The sequence below is a fragment of the Canis lupus genome, chromosome 28 (genome assembly GCF_003254725.2).
Source record: "Canis lupus dingo isolate Sandy chromosome 28, ASM325472v2, whole genome shotgun sequence".
Lineage (NCBI taxonomy): Eukaryota > Metazoa > Chordata > Mammalia > Carnivora > Canidae > Canis > Canis lupus.
In genome coordinates, this window is record NC_064270.1 from 32245819 (window position 1) to 32251818 (window position 6000).

Sequence of the window (6000 nt, forward strand, 5' to 3'; positions counted from 1 at the left end):
CGTCTAGACGAGGGGTTGGCACCTCTTTTTGTAAAGGGCAAGATAGTAGATGTTTTCAGTTTTGCAGGCCATGGGCCTCTGCTGAAACTACTAATTCTGCAATTGCAGGGAGAAAACAGCCATGGATGATACAAAAGTGAGTAAGGTATTCCAATAACTTTTATTTGTGGATATTGCAATTTGAATTTCATGAATTTTCTTGTGTCACGAAATACCATTCTTTTGAATTTTTTTCAGCCATTCAAAGATGTAAAAACCATTCTTAGTTTGCAGGCTGTACAAAAACAGGAGATGGATTGCTTTGGCCTGGAAGCTAAGTTTGCTAATTCCCTGTCTATAATTAAGAAAGCATTCTGTGAGGGGCACCCGGGTGGCTCAGTCGGTTCAGCGTCTGCCTTCAGCTCAGGTCAGGATCCTGGGGTCCTGGGATCTCCCTGCATTGGGCTTCCTGCTCAGTGGAGAGCCTGCTTCTCCCTCTGCCTCTGCCTCTGCTCATGTGCTCTCTCTCTCTGGCTCATTCTGTCTCTCAAATAAATCAATAAGATCCTAAAAAAAAAAAAAAAAAAAAAAGAGTTCTGTGAAAATCAGTTGTCTCTATGGAATTCACAATAAAGACTATTGTATATTTTATTAGAATTGGTAAATCATATGCTACATACCTCTCATATCAGTTAAATTCATAATAAACTTTTTTTCTCCCCTAGAGAACTGGTTGTTGATATTGAATGGGCCTGAACTTCTGGTGCTTGGCACCTTTGCTTTAGTCCAGATAGTAATAGGGTTGTCTCTGGTACTTTATTATTATATATGATGCTGGCTGTTGAGGTATTTTATTTTATTTTAAAGATTTACTTATTTATTTATGAATGAGAGAGAGAGAGAGAGAGAGAGGCAGAGACACAGGCAGAAGAGAAGCAGGGTCCATGCAGGGAGCCCAACATGGGACTTGATCCCGGAACTCCAGGATCATGCCCTGGGCTGAAGGTGGCGCTAAACTGCTGAGCTCCCCGGGCTGCTATTTTATTTATTTTATTTTATTTTATTTTATTTTATTTTATTTTATTTTATTTTATTTTATTTTATTTTATTTTATTTTATTTTATTATTTATTTTATTATTTATTTTATTTTATTATTTTATTTTATTTTATTCTATTTTATTTATTTTTGAGAGAGAGAGAGAGAGAGCGCATGAGCAGGGAGGGGCAGGAGAAGGAGAGAATCTCAAGCAGGTTTCATCTGTACGAGCCTGACACGGAGCTCCATCTTACCACCCTGAGATTATGATCTGAACCGGAATCAAGAGTTGGCTGCTTAACCAACTGAACAACCCAGGTGCCCTGATATTCTTTATCATGTTAAAGAAGTTCTGTATTTTTAAAACCAAAACAAACCAAAACACAACAACAACAACAAACCTCAAGAATGATATGGAATTTCATTAGATACTTTTTGGGTTTGGGGATGACACACAAAAATTATATTAATACAATTCTGGGGTATCTGGGTGGCTCAATAGGTTAAGCATCTGCTTTCAGCTCAGGTCATGATCCCAGGGTCCTGGGACTGAGTCCCACACAGGGCTCCCTGCTCACTGGGAGTCTGCTTCTCCCTCTTCCCCTCCCTCTCCCCCTGCTCATTCTCTCTCAAAAATCAATCAATCTTTAAAAAAAATACAATTCGGAATAACATAGCATTCTTTCATTCTTATTCCATTCTTTAATACAAAGCAGATTGATTTGTTTATGTTTAGTAGCTCCATACCTGTACCCACAAATAATATTGACTTACATATTTTGGGGGGCAAAGGAATGTTCTCTTTTATGTTTTAATTTCAGCATATGCCCGCTTTGTAAAGTGAATTGGGAAGTTTGTCATCTTTTTTTCCCATGTTTTCTCTTGGTTTAAAGAACATAAAACTGTTCATTTAAAGTTTCAAGGAACTCAACCATGAGACCTGTTGGCCTCAAGAATCTTTTTCAGAAGTGATTTTTATTTGTTTTGAAAAATATTTCTTTTTCTCCTTAGATACTAGTTTACCTGTTTTTGCTTTGTCAATATTACTAATTTATGATTTCTTTATTTTTATTTTTTAAATGTTTATTGCATTTTTTAAAAGATTTATGTAATCTCTGCACCCAGCATGGGGTCTCAAAATCACAATGCTGAAATCAAGAGCCACACGCTCCACTGACTGAGCCATCCAGGTACCCCTAATTTATGATTTCTAAGGAAATTTCTATTCCATCCCTGTTCCTACTGTTTCCCTACAATCTAGTCTCACAACGTTTAAAATACCAGTTTGTTTACTTATTGGGTAAAAACCTTTGATACTTTCCCATTGTTCTTAAAACAACAGCTATATCCCATGGTCTAGTCCTGGCTTCCACCTTCCTCCTGCCTTGGGTTTGACGTCAGTGCTACAGGAGGCATCTCATCGCTCCACGTAGAGAAAAGGGGTGAGTCCCCAGGAGGAAGAGCTAGCAGGCGCATGCTGACAACTGGATTTCATTCGGCTTCTGGAAAATTTCCCTATCAGCCTTAAAGGAGCCTTAATTGTTCTGGGATTTTTGCTGACATAATAGAGCTTGGCTCATGACTGATTCTTGTCCTTAGGCTTGAAGGTAGAACAGACATTAATAAATGTTACAAAATGTCTTTGGTTGTGCTCAGCCAGCTTTTCTTCCCAGCAGAAGAAATACTGTGCTTGATTAAATTCAATCATTTTCCAAGGGCTTCTTATGGTCAAGAAATTTTGCTGAACTCTGGAGTGTAAGAAATAGGTGAGGGAGACACAGAGAAGTTACCACAATTACAGGGCAGACTGAAGACCATGTGACAGAGTACCCTGGGTTCTGTGACAGTAACAAAAATCTCAGAGGTTTATAACCATACAGGTTTATTGATCAGTTGTGCTGTCCATCATGCCTTGCCTGTAGCTCTGCTTTTCCTTTTTACCCTGGGGCCCAAGTGAATTGAGCAACCTCTATCTGGAAAATGGTGGCCTTGGAAGAGGGAAAAGTTATGCTTGCTAGCCGTGTAACCACTCCTAAAACTCAAGTGACACGTGCCTTTCAAGCTCACATTTCACTGGCCAGAATAAATGACATGGTCAAGCCTGATGTCGAAAGGACAGGGAAGTATGAGGTCGAACCATGTAAGAATGTCATTTTATTAAGTCAAAAATGACCAAACATCAGCAATTTTATATGGTTAAACCGACTACAATCCTCCTATAGGGAGGACAATGAATATTTGAATCTACTCCGTTGAGAGGTACCAGAAAATTGCAAAATATCTTTAGAAAAAAGGATTGTTTTTTTTTATTTTTTATTAATGATAATCACAGAGAGAGAGAGGGAGAGGCAGAGACACAGGCAGAGGGAGAAGCAGGCTCCATGCATCTGGAGCCCGATGTGGGATTCGATCCCGGGTCTCCAGGATCGCGCCCTGGGCCAAAGGCAGGCGCCAAACCGCTGCGCCACCCAGGGATCCCAAGGATTGTTTTTTAAATTCAGATGAGGATATACAAAAACATTAAAATTTTAAAAATCCCGTATTTCACTTGAGCTGGACACACACAACCAACCCTTCAAGTCTCAATAAATTAGTTTAAAATATGCTGAGCTCTTGCTATGTACCTCCTCATTCTGCAGGAAATGCCAGGATAGAGCAGTGAGAGAGACACCTGTCCCCAAGTTGCTGACACTCTAGTCCCTGCCCCAGGGACTGTCTGGTGTGGATGATCTGTAGATAGGAAGTGGGGGGCAGGGGAGGTTGTGGTCTTCCTCTAAGCTCACATGTTGACCAAATTCATTTCCACGCAGCTGTAGAACTCATGATTGCTTAAATTACTGATTAGAGACCTTAATTATTTCTGCAAAAACCCTGTCTTTGGCATTTAATACAATCTAATCACGGCATCCTATCCACAGTCAAGGGGAGGGGATTTTTACAGGGCATGTGTACCAGACGGAGGGAAGCTTGGAGGTGGCCCTAGAATTTTGCCTGCATTGGGATTGTTAGATTTTTAAATTTTAGCCATTCTTGTGGGTGTGTGTCATTGTTTTAATCACTGTTTTCCTGACATCGTTGGCCATTTGTAGATCTTCCTTTGTGAAGTTTCCGGCTCGGATTTTTTTTTTCTATTTGTGTTTTTCTTTTTGTTGAGTTGTGTATTCTGAATATGAGTCCTTGTTTAGAGGCAGGCATTGTAACTATCTTTTCCCAGTTGATGATTTTCCATTTTTGATGAACAGAAATTCTTCATTTTAATTACGTCATATTTATTGATTTTTTAAATAGTGATTTCTGTGTCCTGTTTATGAAATCTCTGCCACCCCAGGATCATGAAGATATTTTCCTATCTGGATCCTTTCTCCTGAACTCTGCATTGTTTTTAATTTTCAAACTTAGGTCTATGATCTGCTTTGAATGAATTTTTATGTTTGATATGGGACCTGTATTCTTCCCCCCCCCATCTGAATAGCTAATTGACTCAGTGCCATTTATTGAAAAGACCCTACTTAATTGTAATTATACCTGTGCGAAATCAGGTTACTGCTTGACTTCTGAGTCTGATTTGGGCTCCCACCTATTTCAGTGACCTCTGTTTATCCATATGCAAGTACTGAACTGTCCTGATTATTTAAGAATTATGTTGTGACATCTGAACACCATCTTTAAAGTAGGATCCTGGGAGTCGCCACCTCTCTAGCATTCACACAGCTATTGCCTTGTGCCGGGGAGCAGGGTGCCGGCCACTAGGGATGGGGACATGGAAACAGGGAAATAAGAAGTGAGTGAATAAGCCATGTCCAGAGACCGACAGACTTTTGCAGAAGACTTCAGAAAGATGTATGAACATCTCGGTAGATGAAAAAACACGGAAAAGCATCCTCCTTTTAAAGTATCAGAAAATACAGATTTGGAACAATCCATAACTTTTTTGGATTCATTCAGTGCTAAGCACTTGGTGTACACTTAAGCACGCGCGGGGTACGTAGAAGACAGTCATGGGTGGAGGCTACGAAGGATCAGGAGCAGATGCTGAGCTCAGCGGTGGGACAGGCTGGGCTTGAGGCCTGGGGGACAAGGAGTGACCACAGGTAGGAGTACATTCCAGTGTTGGGGGGTCCTCAGACGGGGAGCCCCTGCTGCAGGGAGAGCATGGCCAGGAGCTTGGCTCCCACTGATGGAAAAGGCTTGGCTTTCTTACCTTCTCTTCCTTCACCTCTAATTGTCTCACTCCCCCAGTGTTCCCGGTTAGTACAGAAAACATCATCTATCACCCTTCACCCGTCCACCCAGAATTAACCTCGGGCTTTGTTCTGCCCGTGTTTGAGGCCCATGATCAGTTTCTTAACAATCAGGAGCAAACAGCAGGCAGGGGTTTATATCCTGCATTTCTTGCCTCATGAGCTAGCATTCCCCTGGGGTCCTTACTGTGCTTCCTCTGGAATCTCAAACCAGGGAAGTTGGGCCATTAGTGAGGATTTCCTGAATCCCCTTTGAATGGGCACAGTGGTTGGGCTTGGTCTTTCTGCAGTTGAGGGATCAGCTTATTTCTCCCTCCCCTCTCACAAGCTGCAGGTCTTTGTGACAGGAAGGCCGGGGCGTTTTTCGGGCCCGATTTCTAAAGTGGTTACTCTTCTTTTTTAAGGAGTAGTGAAGTGATTTATTTATTTATTTATTTATTTATTTATTTATTTATTTATTTTTATTTATTCATGAGAGACACACACACACAGAGGCAGAGACACAGACCAGAGGGAGAAGCAGGCTCCTTGTGGGGAGTCTGATGTGAGACTCGACCCCAGGACCCCAGGACCCGAGCTGAAGGCAGATGCTCAACCACTGAGCCACCCAGGTGCCCAAGCAGTAGTGACATAATTTAATGACCGGGTGCCAGGCACTGGGTGAGGCTTGAGCTCCCGGAAACTGCCTCCAAGTAGTAGAGTCCATTAGGAAAGAGGGACGCAAGCCTCCACCACGCGAGGTG